Source organism: Gorilla gorilla, chromosome 18, assembly GCF_029281585.2.
Source record: "Gorilla gorilla gorilla isolate KB3781 chromosome 18, NHGRI_mGorGor1-v2.1_pri, whole genome shotgun sequence".
Taxonomy (NCBI): Eukaryota; Metazoa; Chordata; class Mammalia; order Primates; family Hominidae; genus Gorilla; species Gorilla gorilla.
In genome coordinates this window covers 121,422,811-121,443,185 of record NC_073242.2, presented here as the reverse complement: position 1 = coordinate 121,443,185, position 20,375 = coordinate 121,422,811, and the positions used below count along the sequence as shown (strand labels likewise).

The 20,375-nt window shown below is 44.2% G+C and overlaps 1 long non-coding RNA gene across 1 annotated transcript; it reads right to left on the bottom strand.

Moving 5' to 3' along the window:
* Positions 1-2,661: 2,661 nt before the first annotated feature.
* LOC129527431 (uncharacterized) lies at positions 2,662-10,066 on the bottom strand. Its single transcript, XR_008672400.1, has 3 exons — positions 9,795-10,066; positions 9,164-9,228; positions 2,662-3,524 (listed from the first exon to the last, which is right to left on the bottom strand). It is a non-coding gene; the product is annotated as an uncharacterized lncRNA (long non-coding RNA).
* Between the last annotated feature and the right edge of the window lie 10,309 nt (positions 10,067-20,375).

Here is a 20,375-nt window from a genome sequence, read left to right as displayed (position 1 = left end):
GTAACGATGGAGCTGTGCCTGTGGAGGCTGTTGTGAGGCAGTAGGCTCATCTGCGGAGACTGCCATGAGGTGGGGTATGGGCCTAAATAGGCCATTGTGAGTCATAAACTTGGTCTGTAGAGGCTGACTGGAGAAAGTTCTGGGCCTGGAGAGGCTGCCGGGAAGTAGGAGCTGGGCCAAAAGATTTAAGCACATTTACATTTATTAGGCACTTTATTTCCATTATTACAATATATAATAATATATTTAATATATTAATATATTTAACATATTAATATATATAATAAATATATATTTATTAGATATCCAATATATAATAAAATAATTATAGAACTCACCATAATGTAGAATCAGTGGGCGTGTTAAGCTTGTTTTCCTGAAACTGGATGGTCCCACCTGAGCGTGATGGGACAAAGTGACAGTTCAATAGGTATTAGATTCTCATGAGGACAACGCAACCTAGATCCTTCACATGCACGGTTCACAACAGGGTGGGTTCTCCTATGAGAATCTAATGCTGCTGCTCATCTGAGAAGGTGGAGCTCAGGCGGGAATGTGAGCAAAGGGGAGTGGCTGTAAATACAGACGAAGCTTCCCTCACTCCCTCACTCGACACCACTCACCTCCTGCTGTGTGGCTCCCTACAGCTCCATGGCTCAGGGGTTGGGGACCCCTGCTCAAGTGCATCCAAAGCGACCCTTCCCACACCAGTCTTCATAGTGGTCAAGGGCAGCAACCACTTAGCTCCCAAGGCATGTGCCTCAGCTGGCATTTCATCACAATCCACAGTAAGTGGTAGCTTGAGTCATTGTGAGGTCACTTCCTGGAAATCACCAGCATCCCATTTCCCACCAGCAAAGAGCTCAGCACTGCCCCCTGGGAAACCAAACCTATGCCCAAATCCCATCTGTGTGGGTTTATCTCCTGGGACCCTTCCTAACATATTAGTCAGAGTCCAATCAGGAAGCATAAACCACTCAAAAGCTTAAAGTGGTAAAATTTAATACGGAGAATTATTCATTATAACAGGTGAACAGCATAATGAGAGATTGGCTAGCACAAAGTAAAGAGAACTCTAGAGAATACAGGACTAGCCCAGGCCAGGCATGGTGGCTCATGCCTGAAATTCCAGCAATTTGAGAAGCTAATGCGGGAGGATTGCTTAAGGCCAGGAGCTAGAGACCGGTCTGGACAACACAGTGAGACCCTGTCTCTATCCAAAAGAAGAAAAAAGTTAGCTGGGAGTGGTGGTGCACACTTGTAGTCCCAGCTACTCGGAATGCTGAAGTTTGAGCCTGGGAGTTCAAGGCTGCAGCGAGGCATGATTATGCCACTACAGTCCAGCCTGGTGACAGAGCAAGACCCTGTCTCAAAGAACAAAACAACAACAACCGTTTACAGACAGAAAAGAGATAGAGCTAATAAGCTGAGGAAAGATGTTGAAATGTGACAAGTAAAGTAACAGGAGGTCTTTTGTCTATTTAAAATAATCAAACAAAAAATGACTTACTAAATTATAATACCCTGTGCTGGCAAAGGTGCAGTGAAATGGGCACTTTCTTATACTATGAGGGGTGTTTACATTGTGTATAAGCCTTCCCGGGTAAAGCCTGTCATTTTTTTAAAATAATGGAGACAGGGTCTCACCATACTGCCATACTGCCTCCTCCAACTCTTGGCCTCAAGCAATCCTCCTCTCTTAGCCTCCCAAAGTGCTAAGATTATAGCTGGGAGGCACCCAAAACCCTGTCAATTTACATCAAGGGTAATGAGAATGTCCATTCACCATGTTTCACAGTAATCTTACTTCTGGGGAGACAATTCAATCTAAACAAAAGGTCATCTGTACACACACAGTAAAAATCTGGGAGTAACTGAAGACAGAGTTGGTAAGTGAAATAAGAAACAGTTCTAAGAAATTAAACCATGGTATCAATAGGCACCTGGTATAAAAGGTCAGTTGATGTTAGCTGCTACTTTTTTGTTGTTTTGAGACAGGGTCTCACTCTGTCACCCAGGCTGGAGTGCAGAGGCCTGATCATGACTCACTGCAGTCTCAGCCTCCCTGGGCTCAAGTGATCCTCCCACCTCAGCCTCCCAAGTAGCTGGGACTACAGGAACATGCCACCACACTAGGCTAATTCATGTATTTTTCTGTAGGGATGGTGACTCCCCCTTTGTTTCCAAGCCTATCGCAAACTCTTGGCCTCAAGCCATCCTCCTGCCTCAGCCTCCCAAAGTGTTGTGATTACCAGTGTGAGCCACCACACCTGGCCAGCTGCTACTTTTAGCAATATTATTATTATTATTCCACTCCATTAAAAATTATTATTTTCAAGGCTATGCAACAGTATGTGTCCTACAGCGTAATTGTAAAAACATATACAGTCGCCGTCCCTCAGTATACAGAATTAGTTCCAGCCCCCCCATCTCTGCATATACCAAAATCCATGCTTACTCGTGTTTCGCTGTCACCCCTCTGGAATCCACTTATACGAAAATTCCAAATATTAGTTGGGCATAGTGACAAGCACCTGTAGTCTCAGCCAATTGGGAGACTGAGATGGGCGGATCGCTTCAGCCTGGAAGGTTGAGGCTGCAGTCAGCTGCGATAGCACTACTACCCTCCAGCCTTGGACAACAGAGGGAGACCCTGTCTCAGAAAAAAAAAACAAAATAAAACAGGTTAGAAATTGTAATGAGGTCTGTTGGGCAAAATTCCATATAAGCAAAGTATAAATTAATAAAGCAAATCGTGATAAATTAGTACGACTGACTTTCTGGAGTTTCTGACAATAAAAGTAAGGAAAATGCAGAACACAAAGACAGAGAGTAAAAAGAGAAATTAGGAAAGCATTCTACATGTTTAATAGGAAGACACTGGTCATGTTCGTGCAGCGGCAGTATGTCGTGACATGACATAACTTGGAGGGAAGTTAACAGATGAGGAAGTTGATAAAAATCATCAGAGAAGCAAAATACTGGTAGCGACACTCAAGTAAACCACGAAATTTCCATAACTTATGTCAGCAAAGTGGGAATATTGTACAGTGTGTGTTGAAGTTCCTATACAACGTTGTTTATCTGCCGTTTGTTTGTTTGTAAGGAATGTGTATCCTAAAAGTTCTTCTTGCTGTCAAAAGAATATGTTTGAATAAGTCATTTTAACTTATTCTTCTGTTTTTCTTTTATCTTCCTGCCATCATCCCACAGCCTTACTTTAGAAATTTTTTCTTTAGAAAATTGAACAAGTGTTCCTTGTGCTGGCACATACCTCTAGGATGGGAGGCAGGGGTGGAATGGTCACTTGAGGCCATTAGTTTGACACCAGCCTGGCCAACAAAGTGAGACCCCATGTCTACAAAACAATTTAAAAATTAGCCAAGTATCGTCATGTATACCTACAGTCCTAGCTACTCAGGAGGCTCAGGTAGGAGTACCCTTAGCCCAGGAGTTCAAGGCTGCAGTGAGCTGTGATAGCACTACTGTACTCAAGCCTGGGTGACAGGGTGAGACCCCATCTCCTACAATAAAAAACAAAGAAAAAAAGTAGTTCAAGTAGCAAGCTGTATGTGGCTTAGTCTGAATATTTGTAAACTAGAAATTTTCAATCTTTTGGGGTCTAACATCCCTTTACCTTTTTTAACTTTATTGAAGATCTCTAAGACTATTTCTTTCTGTAGATAATTATATTAAAACTAGAAAATAAGACCCAAATTTTTAAATATTATTCATCACATATTAAAGCCATTACATGTTGATATAAGATTTTAAAAATATTTAATATTCATTACATATTAATAATAAAACCATTACATGTTGATATAATACTTTTTTTTCTTTGAGACAAAGTCTTGTTCTCTTGCCCAGGCTGGAGTGAAGTGGCTCAATCTCAGCTCATTGCAACCTCCGCCCCGCAGGTTCAAGTGATTCTCCTACCTCAGCCTCCCAAGTAGCTGGGATTACAGGCGTCCACTACCATGTGCAGCTAATTATTGTATTTTCTTTGTAGAGAAGGAGTTTCACCATGTTGGCAAGGCTGGTCTTGAACTCTTGACCTCAGGTGATCCACCCGCCTGGGTCTCCCTAAGTGCTGGGATTACAGGTGTGAGCCACCACGCCCACCCCGATTAATGTATGTTTTAAAATACTGATTAGCCAGGCAACAACACCGGGCAGGGGTCTCCTCATTCCCAGCGATGCAAACCCCACTGCACGGCTGAGGGGTTTCAAGGGCTGCAGAGCCAAAAGGCTCTGACTTGAGATATTATTTTACTTGTATTTTTATTTGTATTGTGAGACAGGTACTGCTCTGTCACCCAGACTGGAGTGCAGCTGTGCATTTACAGCTCGCTGCAGCCTCGATCTCCTGGGCTCAAGCCATCTTCCTGCCTCAGTTCCCCAGTAGCTGGTAGTACAGTTGAGTGTCACCATGCCTGGTTATTTTTTAAATTTTTTTGTAGAGTGAGGGTTCTTGCTATGTTGCCCAAGCTGGCCTCAAAGTCCTGACCTCAAGAGATCTGCCCACTTCAGCCTCCTGAGTAGCTGAAACTACAAGTACACATCACCATGCCTAGCTACATTTATTTAATTTTGAAAAATATTTTTGTAAAGAGCAGATCTTGCTGTGTTGTCCAGGCTGGTCTTGAACACCTGCCCTTAAAATATACTCGCACCTCTGCTTACCAAAGAGCTGGGACTACAGGCATGAGCCATTGCAATGAGCCTGAAGAGATTTCTTTAATCTAGCATCCCATACTTGGTAGGATTGGGAAAGGCAGTAGTGTTTTTTAAAATTACTTAATAATTTCAGTAACAATCAAACTCAACCTTGACCACTGCCTTCTCTCACACCCCATATTCAGTCTGTCAGGAAATCCTGTTGATTGTCTTCGACATCTACTAAAGATCCCCACCCAGCAACTCCCTGGCCTCCTCCCCTACTTCTCCCCTCTGACCATCTCTCAACACCACCACGACCCTGGTCAGGACCACCATCATCTCCCGCCTGGATGTTGCCAAAGCTTGGCCCCCATGCTTCTATCACATCTTCCCACAGTCTTTCTCAACTCAGCAGCCAGAGAATGCTTTTAAATCGGGAGACAGATCATGTCGCCTCTCTGCTCAGAACCCTCCCGCAGTTCCCATCTCAGTCAGAGTAAAAGCCAAAGCCCCACCAATAACCTCCCAGGGCTTATGTGATCTGTACTGATCCCCACCCAGCAACTCCCTGGCTCCCTCCCCTAATTCTCTTCCTCTCTCCATCTGCTCCATGGGCCTCCTTCCAGAGCCAGAGACACACCTCAAACAGTTTATTCTATTGTTTCTGCCTACAATCCTCTTCCCTCAGCACCTTGGCCACCTCCTTCCCCTCCTTCAAATCTTTACTCAATTTTCACTTAGGAGGCCACCCCTGACCATTCTATTTAACATTGCCATCTGTCCCCATGCCCACCATGCTCATTTCTTCTTTCTTTACTTTCTTCTTTCTTTTTTTCAAGATCTCACTGTCACCAAGGCTGGAGTGCAGTGGCGAAATCACAGCTCACTGCAACCTCAAATTTCCAGGCTCAAGCGATCCTCCCACCTCAGCCTCCCGAGTACCTGGGACTCCAGGTTCATGCCTCCATGCCTGGCTAAATTTTTTAGTATTTTATTTTATTTTATTTTATTTTGAGACAGAGTTTCACTCTTCTTGCCCAGGCTGTAGTGCAACGGTGCGATCCCGGCTCACTGCAACCCCCACCTCCCAGATTCAAGTGATTCTCCTGCCTCAGCCTTCCAAGTAGCTGGGATTACAGGTGTGTGCCACCACACCCAGCTAATTTTTGTATTTTTAGTAGAGCCGGGGTTTCACAATGTTGGCCAGGCTGGTGTCAAACTCCTGACCTCAGGTAATCTGCCCGCTTCGGCCTCCCAAAGTGCTGGAATTACAGGCGTGAGCCACCATGCCTGGCCAATTTTTTCATTTTTTGTAGAGACAAGGTCTTACTATGTTGCCCAGACTGGTCTTGAACTCCTGGCCTCAAGTGATCCTCCTGCCTAAATTCCTAAAGTGCTGGGATTACCGGCATGAGCCATCATGCCTGGCTTCATGTTCATTTCTTCTTGCTGCTGCAACATAATTTGCAGTTTCCTACATTTAGTGGCTTAAAACACCACAAATCTACCATCTTACAGTTCTAGGGGCCAGAAACCCAAACTAGGTCTATTAAGGCTAAAGTCAAGGTGTCAGCAGGGCTGCATTCCTTCTGGAGACTCTAATATGTTCCCTTGGCTTTTCCAGCTTCTAGAAGCCACCCCCATTCCTTGGATCATGGCCCCTGACTCCATCTTCAAAGCCAGAGGTGAAGCATCTTCAAATCTCCCTCTCTTACCTCTGCTTTCATCACCACATCTCCTGCTCCAATTCTGAATCTCCTACTCTCTTTTTTTTTATAAAGACCCTTGTGATTGCTGGGCATGGTGGCTCCCACCCAGAATCCCAACACTTTGGGAGGTCAAGGCAGGAGGAACACTTGAGGCCCGAAGTTTGAAACTAGCACGAAAAACACAGTGAGACCACCCCCTCTAGAAAAAAATAAAAATAAATATTAGCCCGACATGGTGGTACGCGCCTGTAGTCCCAGCTCCTTGAGAGGCTGAGGTGAGACAATCGATTTAGCCGAGGAGTTTGAGATCAGCCTGGACAACATAACTAAATCTCATCTCTACAAGGACGAGGTGGGAGGATCACTTGAGCCCAGGAATTTGTGGCCAGCCTGGGCAACAAAAGAAGACCCCATCTGGCCAACACGGCCAACCTGGCCACCATGGCAAAACTCTGACTCTACAAAAATGAGCTGGGCATGGGTGACATGCATGTGTAGTCCTAGCTACTTGGGAGGTTGAGATGGGAGGATTGCCTGATCTCAGGAGGCCAAAGCTATAGTGAGCTATGATCACATCAGTGCACTCCAGCCTGGATGACACAGGAGATTCTGTCTCAAAAAAAAGAAAAGAAATATATATTTAATCTCTGTCCCTGGTTCCTGGCACAGAGCTTCTAAAGCTCTTACAAAGACCTCAGTGATAGATGTGACAGGAACATCTTTTGTTTTAATATTTGGTCTTGGTCCCAGGTTTCTAACACAAGAGCCTCTAAGAACTTTGGGATCTCCAGCATGGTAAGAATGCATTTGGGGATGTTGTTGAGATGACTGGGTGACTGCAAGCTCCTAAATTTCTTCAAGAGGAGGGCTGATTACCACGCAACCACATGGTAAGAGGCTTGGAACTTTCAGCCTCATGCACTGAACTCCAGGAGGAAGAGGGGCTGGAGACCGACTTAATCACCAACAGCCAAAGATTTTATCAATCATGCTTGCATAATAAAGCCTCCATAAACACTCTGAACGGGGTTTGCAGAGCTTTCAGGGTTGCTGGACACAGGAGATGCTGGGAGGGTCGCATGTTCAACAGAGGGCATGGGAGCTCTGTGCCCCTCCGAACTTAACTTGCCCTGGGTATCTTTCTTTTTTCTGAGACAGGATCAGGCTCTTTTGTCCAAGCTAGAGTGCAGTGGCACAATCTCAGCTTACTGTAACCTAAGCCTCCCCAGTCCCCAGCTCAAGGTATCCTCTCATCTCAGCTTCCCTAGTAGTTGGAACTCTAGGTGCACAACACCACACCGGTTATTATTATTATTTTTTAATTTTTTATAGAGACAGGTTTTCACCATGTTGCCCAGGCTGGTCTCAAACTCCTGAGTTTAAGCGATCCTCCCACCTTGGCCTCCCAAAGTGCTGAGGTTACAGGCATGAGCCACTGCATCCAGCATGCACGTCTCTTTCATTGACTGTTTCTGAGATGTATCCTTCACAACGAACCAGTAATAGGAAATGAACTGGCCAGATGTGGTGGCTCACATCTGTAATCCCAGCACTTTCAGAGGCTGAGGTGTGAGGATCACTTGAGACCAGGAATTTGTGGCCAGCCTGGCCAACACAACAAGACCCCATCTATACAAAAAATAAAAGAAACTAGCCAGATGTGGTGGTGCAGGCATGTAGTCTCGGCTACTAGGGAGGCTGAGGTGGGAGAACCACTGGAGCCCAGACAATCAAGGCTGCAATGAGCTATGACTGCACCATTGCACACCAGCCTGGGCAACAAAATAAGACCCTCTCTCTCAGAAAAAAAGAAAATAAACTGTTTTTCTGAGTTCCATAAACTGTTCTAGCAAATTATTAAACCCAAGAAGACAGTTATGGGAACCCCCGATTGGTAACAGGTTGGTCAAAAGTATGGTGACAACTTAGGACTTGCCATTGGCATCTGAAGTGAGGATGGCCTCGTGGGACTGAGCCCCTAACTTGTGGGGTCTGTGCTAACTCCAGGTAGTGTCAGAATAAAGTCATGGGATAACCAGTTAATATCCAGAGCACTGAAGAATTTGGTGTAGAAACTCCATACATACATTCAGTCAGAAGTGTGTGAGTAGAGACAAACATGGGCTTTTCTGTCACCTACCTGCTTAACTGCATAGGAGAGGCAATATGTGGTGCTCATGAACAAAGCAAACATTAAAGTCAGACCAGACCCAACATTTGACTCAGTCTTAATATCCAGGTGAGCCTGCTCAAATCATTCATTATTCCTAAGGCTTCATCACTCCATTCATAAAATGGAGATAACTGTGGCACCTACATGTGATTCTGTGAGAATTAACGAAATATTATGCTTGGGGTTATTGTGATCATTATACCTGTTCCAAACTATTTGACAAGGACAGTGATGGATGAAGACATCAAAAAATCAGAAACTGCAATGAGGTCTCTCAGGCAAAATTCCATACAAGCAAATTACTGTGTCTACAAAGCATTCCTGCCACACTTAATTCACCATTCCCTGAACAAAATACGCCATCTTCGTCGTTCAGGTCTGTACGGTGCTGGTTTCCCTTCCCGGGCAGTTTGCGCTATCCCATCCCGGCCCATTCCCCATCCCTCCACCTCCCCCTTCCCTCCCCACTCTCATACAACTCTTCCTCATCTTTCAGGACTTGGCTTCAATGTCATCTTAACTGGAAGCTTCTCTCACTCTCCAGAAGAGCTTCCCATTGCACTTGATGCATGCACTATTATTTGATCATTTTTAAGTTACAGTCCAAATCTTTTTGTACCTGAATAACATGTTGCCCAGTCAGTCTCTCTTCCTGGATTCAGAAGTCCTTCATGGTAGATCCAGCTGGAAGTGACAAAAAGACATCTTTTGACATAAACGGATGACACAGACAGACATAAATTCTTAAATGTCTTAAATGTTATATGAAAATTAAACAGAATTCAAAGACTTCTGGGGAACACTTAGGAAGTTACTGGGAATGTCATAAAGGGTTAATTTGTATTTTATTTTATTTTTTGAGACAGTCTCATTCTGTCACCTAGGCTGGAGTGCAGTGGTGCAATCAGGCTCACTGCAGCCTTGACCACCTGGGCTCAAGTAATCTCACTTAATTTTTATTTGGTTTAAGAAAGTCTTGGTTGAGGGTGGTGGCTTATGCCTGTAATCTCAGCACTTTGGGAGGCTGAGAGAGGTATATTACTTGAGGCCAGGAGTTTGAGATCAGCCTGGGCAATATATTAAGACCCTGCCTCTACCAAAAAACAGAGTGAATGTGTGGAAGACAATTTTTCCACAGACTGGGAGTGAGGGAATAATTTCAGGATGATTCAAGTGCATTACGTATATTGTGCACTTTATTTCTATTATTACTACATAGTAATATATAATGAAACGATTCTACAACTCACTATAACGTAGACTCAGTGGGATCTCTGAGCTTGTTTTCCTGCAACTAGACTGTCCATCTGGGGTGATGGGAGACAGTAACAGAATATCAGGCATTAGATTCTCATAAGGACTACACAACCTAGATCCCTCACATGCACACTTCACAACAGAGTTTGTGCTCCTATGAGAATCTAATGCTGCTGCTGATCTGACAGGACATGGAGCTCAGGTGGTCATGCAAGCGATGGGAGGGGCTAGAAATACAGATGAAGTTTCCCTTCACTCGCCTGCTACTCACCTCCAGCTCTGTGGCCCTGTGGTTGGAGACCGCTGCTCAAGTGCATCTGAAAGGATCCATCCCACGCCATTCTTCAGAGTCATCTTTACTGCTGCAGTGGTCAACTTGTAGCACCCCTAAGCTCGCAGGACATATGCTTCAACTGGCATTTCACAATCAACAGTATGTGGCAGCTTGAGTCATTGTGAGCTCACTTCCTGGAAATCACCAGCATCCCATATCCCATTAGCAAGGAGCTCAGCACTGCTCCTTGGATAACCAAACCTATTCCCAAATCCCATCTGTGTGCGTCTATCTCCTGGTACCCTTCCTAGCATCAATTCTGTATTTGTAGGAGTCCAATCAGGAGACACAAACCACTCAAAAGTTTAAACTAGAATGAGCAAGATGGCTCACACCTGTAATCCCAGCACTCTGGGAGGCCAAGGTGGGTGGACTGCTTTGAGCTCAGGAGTTTGAGAACAGTCTGGGAAACACGGCGAAACCTCGTCTCTACAAAAAACACAAAAATCAGCTGGGTGTGGTGGCACTTACCTGTAATCCCAGCTACTCGGGAGGCTGAGGCAGGAGAATTGCTTGAGCCTGGCAGGTGGAGGCTGCAGTGAGCAGAGGTTGCGCCACTGTACTCCAGCCTGGGTGACAGTGTGAGACCTGGTATCAAAAAGAAAAAACGTATATATATATATACATGTAAATTTAATATAAAAAGTATTAATTTTGGCCAGGCAAAATGGCTCATGCCTGTAATCCCAGCACTTTGGGAGGCCAAGGCAGACAGATCACCTGAGGTCAGGAGTTCGAGACCAGCCTGACCAGCATAGAGAAACCCCATCTCTACTAAAAATACAAAATTAGCTGGGCATGGTGGCACATGCCTGTAATCCCAACTACTCGGGAGGCTGAGGCAGGAGAATCGCTTGAACCCGGCAGGTGGAGGTTGCGCTGAGCCGAGATAGCGCCATTGCACTCCAGCCTGGGAAGCAAGAGTGAAACTCCATCTCAAAAAAAAAAAAAAAGATTAATTTTTACAGAGGATCAGCACAATGAGGGACACACTAGCACAAAGTAAAGACAACTCTAGAGAATACGGAACTAGCAGAGGCCAGGCATTGTGGCTCATGCCTGTAATCCCAGCAATTTGGGAAGCCTAGGCAGGAGGATCGCTTGAGGCCAGGAGTTGGAGACCAATCAGTGCTAAATAGTGAGACTCTGTGTCTACCAAAAAAAAAGAGACATTAGCCAGGTGTGGTGGTGGTGCACACCCGTAGTTCCAGCTACTTGGGAGTCTGGGATGGGAGAAATCACTTGAGCCTGGGAAGTCTACACTACAGTGAGCCAAGATTGTGCCACTGCACTCCAGCCTTGGTGACAGAGTGAGACCCTGTCTTAGAAAGAAAAAAGAAAAGAAAGTGTTAATCCCCCTATGGGAATCTCCTCTTCTCCTGCCCTCTCTGGAACCTCACTTGTCGGTTCTTCCTCCCACTTTCCTGTATCTTTAACCTATCCCCCACTTTTAGCTCCTTCCCATCATCATTTAAATTACTCAAACTTCTTCCGTTTTAAAAACCTCTCCCTAAACTCAGGGAGAGGTCTCCTGCACACCCATTGAGCCATCTGCTCTCCTTGGTGCCTTCTCTATAGCAGCCTGAGCCATGTCTCTAATCCATGAATCTCATCAGGTTACTCCCCCATTTACATCACTTCTCCTTGCCTCAGGGATTAAGTCCAAACTCCTTAACAGCCCCTGCTCTGCCCTGCCTTGCAAGGCAGCCTCACTGCTTGCCCCTCTCCATTTCATCTGCTATGGAGTCCAACTGAGCCTCATCTGCCCCTTGAACACACACTCTTTCTCCTCTGGGAGTCTCTGAAGTGGGTAATATCCTCTGCTTATAATATGCTTCCCCTTAAACCTCTACTCTCTTCCTAGCTAGCTTCGACTCCTCTGTCACTTGTCCGCTTTGGCATCACCTCCTCATAGAAGACTTCTTTGACTCCCGAGATTCTCAGGAGCATGGCAGGTGAAGTGCTCCTCCCATGAATGGATGGAGATTAGGGAGTGTGTGTTATTCATGCTTAATTCACCAGTGCTTAGCTGAGTACCTGGCATAAAATAGTTACTGTGGTGGCCAAAGTAATAACCCCCACCACCACCAATTGCTCATGTCCTATGTTACACAGCACAATTACATAGGAAGGGAGAATTAAGAGTGCAGATAAAATTAATGTTGCTCATCAGCTGACCTTAAAACAAGATTATCCTGGAGTATCTAGGAGAGCCCATGTAATTACAAGCATTCTTTAAAACTGGAAGAGGGAGGCAGAAGGTTAAGAACCAGAGACGGTGGGCACAATGGCTCATGCCTGTAATACCAGTACTTTGGGAGGCCAGGGCAGGAAAATCCCTTGAGTGCAGGAGTTCAAGGTCAGCTGTGGCAACATACTGAGGTCCCATCTCTACAACAAAATAAAAACAAAATTCACTGAGTGTCACGATGCTTACCTGTAGTCCCAGCTACGGGAAGGCTGACATGGTAGGATTGCTTGAGCCTGGGAGTTTGAGGCTATAATGAGCCATGATAGGAGCACTGAACTCCATCCTGAGTGACAGGGCAAGGTCCTGTTTCTGAAGAAAAAAAGGACATTGGAATCAGGGTCCTCTCCATCCTGAGGTGCCTACAAGGCATCTCTCTCTGCAAACGAGTAAACATCACCCTCCAACTCCTTACAGAGTGGAGCAACAGGAAAACTCCTTCACCTCATTTCTGTGCTGCTTGGGAGGCCCGGACAGCCCAATAACCAGCTCCTTGCTGATGAAGCAATCAGGAAATGGCTCGAGTTGAGCTAAGGAGAATTTGGGTCCTTCTTTTGGTTCTCAGTAGGCAGGGTAGGGGCCAGGCGTGGTGGCTCATACCTGTAATCCTTGCACTGTGGGGGGCCAAGGTGAGAGGATTGCTTGAGGCCAGGAGCTCAAGGCCAGCCTGGACAACATAGCAAGACCTGGGTGGCATACACCTGTGGTCCCTACTACTTGGTAGGATGAGGTGGGAGGATTGATCACTTGATCCCAGGAGTTTCAGGCTGCAGTGAGCCATGATCACACCACTGCACTTCAGCCTGGGTGACAGAGCCAGACCATGTCACAAAAAGTTAGAAAGAAAAAAAAAAGAGAGAGAGGGAGAGAGACTATACACAGGCACCACACATTTGGCTAATTTTTAAATATTCTGTAGAGACAAGGTCTTGCTATGTTGCCCAGGCTAGTCTAAAACTCCTGGCATCAGGCTGGGCATGGTGGCTCATGCTTGTAATCCCAGCACTTTGGGAAGCTAAGGCAGGCAAATCACCTGAAGTCTGGAGTTCGAGACCAGCCTGGCCAACATGGTGAAACTCTGACTCTATCAAAAATACAAAAATTAGCTGGGCAGTAGTGGTGTGTACCTGTAGTCTCACCTACTCGGGAGGCTGAGGCAGGAGAATCACTTGAACCTGGGAGGTGGAGGTTGCAGTGGACCCCATCACTGCACTCCACCCTGGGTGACAGAGTAAGACTCTGTCAAAAACAACAACAACAATAACAAAAACAAAACAACAACAACAAAAAAAAAAACTCCTGGCATCTAGACATCTTCCTGTCTTAGCCTCCCAATGCCCTGGGATTATACTGTTTCCTATAATTGAAGACACTTGTTCTTATACTGCTGTAAGGTATAAAGGAAGAAAAAAAAACGGATAATGGCAAATGTTGGTGAAGGCCGGGCATGGTGGCAGCCTATAATTCCAGAACTTATGGAGGCTGATGAACTTAGGTAGAACCTTGTTTACTAGAGTATTAGGCATGGGTTTGGGCAACTATTCTAACCAGAGAAACTGGCTTCAGTGAGGGCAAGTTGGCAATCCAAGGTATAGCATGCATAGGGCTGGCAAAATTCAGGGTGACTGAAGCAAAAGCTTCAGAACCAGAAAGACCACATCTGGGGGTAGAGCACAAAACTCTCAAGAGATGAATCTTTGTAAGAATGAGGCAGAACTACATAGCAGTTTTAGGAGATCTGTTGGTGCCCAGCAAGAGCTCCAAATGGGCTATATGCAGGGATGCAGCCTGTAGTCTCAGGAGAGGAGGTTCACAAAAGTCATTCAGTCCAAGACCTCAAACTGTGTTCTCTACTAAAAGGAATCAAGGTTCCCTAGAGAAATGGCTGACTCCATGTATGGTGCAGTATATTGATCCTGGAACATCTTTTTTGCCAGAAAGCAAGGAAGCCATCAAAGTCCAACAGGATCACGTCAAAAAGACATGAAAGTCAACTTGAAGAGATAATTATTAACCTAGATGAGACAATGTAAGCATCCAAAACAATAAAGACTGCAATGGCCTGAAATACATCAAATGCAAACAATAATCTATGAGTTCATAATGGTATTCAGAAAAAAAAACTACTGGTCATTAGAGGGAAGGTTACTAGGTCACTAACTTACTACTCTGAAAAGTGACTTAAGATGAGAGGTAGGGTGGAGAATTAGCTATTTATTCAGTCTTTCCTGTACAAACATAAATTTTTAGGGAGATTGAAGCAGACGAAACAAATCTGGAAAAATGGAGGTAACTGCTTAATCTGCGGGTTGGGTGCATGGAGGTTCAACATATTTCTTTTGTGTATATTTGAACCCCCTACAAAAAAACCACAAGACAGAATGTGAGCCAAGCAGCTTAGGGTTTAGGCAAGGTTTCTGCCTACAAGAGACACCAGGATATGAGGGGTAGTTTTAGCCCTAATGGGCTGAGCCAACTGGAGGTATATAGGGAAGTGCTAAATTGCAGAGGTATCATGTTGCCCAGCACTTGATCAAATCCTAGATCCTAGGTCTGCTTGGTAGCATGCTTCCTAGGTAGTGGATCTGAAGCTACCTATAGAACTTCCTTTGCAGTCATAATTCACTCAGAAACTACAAAAGTGCTTGCTCTTGAAAATGGAGTCTTTGTCCATTTCATGCTTCTATAAAAGAATACCACAGACTGCATAATTTATAAAAAGGAAGGAAAGAAAAAAGGAAGGAAGGAGGGAAGGAGGGAAAAAGGGAAGGAGGGAAGGAAAGGAAGGAAGGGAAAGAAGGAAAGGAAGGAAGGGAAAGAGAGAAAGAGGGAAGGAGGAAGGGAGGGAAGGAGGGAGGGAGGGAGAGAGAGAGGGAGGGAGGGGAAGGGAAGAAAAGGGAAGAGAAGGGAAAGGAGAAAGAAAAGGAAAGGAAAGGAATAAATTTTATTTCTTAACAGTTCTGGATGTTAGGAAGTCCAAGGTTGAGGGGCCTGCATCTGGTAAGGGTCTTCTTGCTGCATCATCCCACTACAGAAGGCAGAAGGAAAAGAGAGTGCAAGAAAGCAAGAGGGCAAAAGGGGCTGAACTCTGTTTTATAATAAGCCCACTCTGTGATTACTAATCTATTACCACAATAACAACATTAACTCATGCATGAAGGCTATTTTATTAGGCCCCACATCCCAACTGTTGCATTGAGGATGGAGTTTCCAGCACATAAACTTTGGGGGACACATTTAAACCATAGCAGAGCACTTAGGTTAATTCAACTAAGAGGAGCTGGGAAAATCAAAGGCATGAGAAAGACAGCAAAAGCTAGCAGAGAGAAATGCATAGGTTAAGGAAAAAAGTCACAGTGAATCCTGTAGTGCAGTCTACTTTATCAAAAGCACCTAAAAAAGATCTCATTAACTCCCCCAGCTCACCTCCACCCACATCTAAAGAGCCACACACAGCACCACCAAAGGCAGCACAATGAGAACAGCATTCTCCTCAACAGACAAGCTGGGAGTATCTAGACACCTGACCTCAATAGCTCCAGAACAGCCCTAAAACATTTCCTCCCTAACCACCACTCAAGTCACCAGCTTGGAAAGTATTAAGAAAACCCAAATCCTGACACACCACTATGAAACAACTTAAAACAGCAAAGAACAACCCATTTAAACAGCAATGCCAGCTGTTGGGGAAAAAAGGAACAATGAGTAGAGGAGAAACAGAACTCTCGGGGTCCACCAAGACCCAGTCTCTCAGCTTCAGCACTTTTAAATGCAGAATCCATACCCCTCTGGGGCCTGTGGAGCTCCACAAGGCATGTCGTCCTCAAAGATAAATGAGCAGGCAAGCTGGCTAGAAAACCACTAAGGGTATTATTCTTTAAAGAATCTTTATAGGGTCAAAGAGGAATGGGTCTTAACTGGCTATGTGAACTCCCCACAGATTCTGAGGATGATGTCAGTATCCCTTTCCAGATGTGTTTAACACTTTGCAGTCACTTGTATTCCTGCCACTGAGTGCCAGTGCTTTGCTAATTTGAACTGATTCCAGCTCACGCTGACCCCAGCTCCCTGGATGTTACCATTAGCCAAGACTGTCACCCATACTGTACCCTTTCAAAGAGTCCTAAAAACAGCTCTTCACCTACTCTTCCAAGACAAGTAAAAATGTCTGCCAAAGAAATGGGGAAAAAAGATTCAGAGAGTGAAAACAATTAATATACTAACAAGAGAGCAAAAAGCAAAGGGGGAGGAGAAACTAGGAAAATCATAGATGGGCTCTCACCTATTTCCAAAGCTGGGCTAATGTTCTTTTGCTTGTGTCTGAATAAGGCACCAATTTTAAACTGCTAATGAAAAAAAAAGAAAAAGAGAAAGAAGCAGGCCCAGGCTGGGCGCAGTGGCTCATGCTTGTAATCCCAGCACTTTGGGAGGCCGAGGCAGGTGGATCACCCAAGGTCAGGAGTTCTAGACCAGCCTGGTCAACATGGTGAAACACCATCTCTACTAAAAATACAAAAAATTAGCCAGGCATGGTGGCACATGCCTGTAAATCCAGCTACTAAGGAGGCTGAGGCAGGAGAATTGCTTGAACCTGGAAGGCAGAGAATGTGGTGACCTGAGATCACGTCATTGCCCTCAAGCCATGGCAATGAGAACAAAATTCGGTAAAAACAAAACAAAACAAAACAAAACCACCATAAAATAACTCAGACTTAATTAAATACAACCCTAGTGGTGAATGACTAAAGACGGATTACTCATAACAGAGATAACAGTCCAATAAGAATTCAGGAATCTTACCTTTTAATAACAAAAAAATCCTTTCCTTCGAAAGTAACATCCTCTCAAGGCCAGGAATTCCATTAATAGAAAGCCTTCCTAAAAAACAAAATTCCTGGCCAGGCATGGGTTCACGTCTGTAATCTCAGCACTCTGGAAGGCCGAGGCGGGAAGATCACTTGATGTCAGGAGTCGAGGCGGGAAGATCACTTGACATCAGGAGTTCGAGACTGGCCCGGCCAACATGGTGAAACCCCATCTCCACTAAAAATACAAAGATTAGCCTGGTGTGGTGGTGGGCACGTGTAATCCCAGCGACTTGGGAGGCTAAGGCAGGAGAATTTCTTGAACCCAGGAGGCAGAGGTTGCAGTGACCAGCAAGGTTGCGCCATTGCACCCCAGCCTGGGCAATAAGAGTGAAAACTCCATCTCAAAAAAAAAATTCCTTTGGGAAGGCCTTCTACATAAAAAATCTTCAACATGAGACTGGAAAAAAGGGTATGGGATCATCACCAACCTTTGGCTTTTACAGCTCGAGCTATAAGAACAAAAAGAAAAAGGGATATCATTTAAACACAGTATGTAGAAAAGAATAATTATTGAATCTGTACTGGTCTTTAACTTTTACACTTTGATCTTTAATTCTGTTATTGTGATTGAGTCCAAAGAAAAATAGTATGAGTAAAATAAAAAGAACACCAAAAATGCTAATATTCTGTTTACCAAAGTCTGTAGTGAAATATCCCATTAAATCCAAGTGCAGTGACACACCCATAATCCCAAGCACTTTGGGAGGCTGAAGCGGGTGAATCTCCTGAAGTCAGGAGTTCAAGGCCAGCCTGGCCAACATGGTGAAACCCCAACTCTACTACAAATACAAAAATTAGGCAGGCGTGGTGGCAGAGGCCTGTAATCCCAGCTACTTAGGAGGCTGAGGCAGGGAGAATTGCTTGAACCCAGGAGGTGAGCTTGCCATGAGCTGAGATCATACCACTGCACTCCAGCGTGGGCGACAGAACAAAACTTCAACCTCCAAAAAAAAAAAAAAAAAAAACAGCTAGCAGGTGACATTTGCTATGGGGAGACTAGGGATATGATCCTGCTGCAATCCTTCCATTTTAGTAAATCTAAACAGTGTGAATCCATTCTGTTTCGTCCCCACTCCACTCCAGAGCCAAAACAAGAAAATCAATTATATTTCTAGTTCTTTAAAAACATATCTAACTAAATCATCTAATTAAAAGATAATATGCATGGTTCCATACTCTAAAAGAAAACTTATGTCCTGCATATCATGGACATTTGATGAATGCTTATTCAGTTGACTGGTGTAGACTTCAATAATAACCTGTTCAATGCATTATGCCAGATGAATCTTGCATCTCAAAAGTAGAACAAATATTGTTCGTTCAGTTTTGTCTACCCATAAATGCAATATTTACTAATAAAAAGAAAATGAGTTTATTGTTCTAGAGAGTATGAGAATTTTGACAACATGAATTCTCCTGTCCTAGGACATAATTAATACTTAGAGGCATACTATTTCATGTGGAAGCTACCATTAAATCAATGTTAAGTGTTAATTACCTCACATAATCTTCTAATCTGACTTAAGACTGAAGATGTACCCCACAAAGCTGATTTAACAAGTTGTAAATCTTCACCTGTTGAATTCATAAGTTCATGTCTGAAAGGTGAGAATAAATACTTAATATTCACTAGACAATATTCAGCAAAGTAATATCCACTAGTACATATTTAATATTTCATCATGAACTGTGGGTGTGAAGAGAAAAGACAGGCTGGGCACAGTGGCTCACACCTGTAATCCCAGCAGTTTGGGAGGCCGAGGCAGGTAGATCATGAGGTCAGGAGTTCAAGACCAGCCTGGCCAACATGGTAAAACCACGTCGTCTGTACTAAAAGTACACTAATTAGCTGGGCATGGTGGCAGGCACCTGTAATCCCAGCTACTCGGGAGGCTGAGGCAGGAGAATTGCCTGAACCCAGGAGGTGGAGGTTGCAGAAACCATTATCACGCCACTGCATTCCACCCTGGGCAAGAGAGCAAGATTCTGTCTCAATCAATCAATCAACAAAAATATAAGGAGGAAGCATTTACTGTGTATATGTCTGGTATTATGTGAAGCACCTTACTATCTTATCAAATCTTCGGGACAGATCTTCAGTTCTCATGACCACAAAAGAGAATACTAAAGCTCAGACAGGAGAAGAGACGTGGCCAGCCTGTGTCCCCAGGGCCTATGGTCTTACCACTAGGTTCCAGTGTTTCCAGATATCACATGTTGTGAGGTTTTTGCTTTAAAATGAACCAAAATAAACCAAAGGTGAAAAAGGCATAAGCTATTAAAAAGTGGGAGAAACACTAAGAGAACCTTAACCATGTAACTAAAAATATTATGGAAATGTTATTGAATTCATTAGCAAATTTAGTGCTAGGTTTTCATTGAGGAGTAGGTTATATTACTCATCATGAAGAAAAATGTTCATTTTAAGTACATTAACATAAATACCATCAATATTGTTTATCATGTTTAAATGTTCACTTAAAGCAATTCAGTTAAAATTCTGCATATCATACAATTTTATAGTTTGCTAGCAGGTTACAAGTAAATAGTCACCCAAATAAAAACATCATGTTTTCCACTGGTTGTTCCTCTTTTTAGGTGAGCATTTGATGTATACCAACAGAGAGAGGATAATAACAAATCGCTAATTTCTTTCATCACTATATAAAGGTGGCTTCGGGATAGAATAGTATCAGGGCAATGATGAATTTGAAATCTAACATCAATTCAGTGATGCATCAAGATAAAAGTAGAGACAATAGGGGCACCTTGGTGAGTACTGAACATTTTATTTATTTATTTATTTTGAGACGGAGTTTTGCTCTTTTTGCCCAGGCTAGAGTGCAATGGTGCAACCTCGGCTCACCGCAACCTCTGCCTCCTGGGTTCAAGCGATTCTCCTGCCTTGGCCTCCCGAATAGCTGGGATTACAGACGTGCGCCACCACACCCATCTAATTTTGTATTTTTAGTAGAGACGGGGTTTCTCCATGTTGGTCAGGCTGGTCTCGAACTCCCGACCTAGATATCTGCCTGCCTTGGCCTCCCAAAGTGCTGGGATTACAGGTGTGAGCCACCGCGCCCAGATGAATTCCAAATTTAACAAAGCAGACTAAGAGAAACAA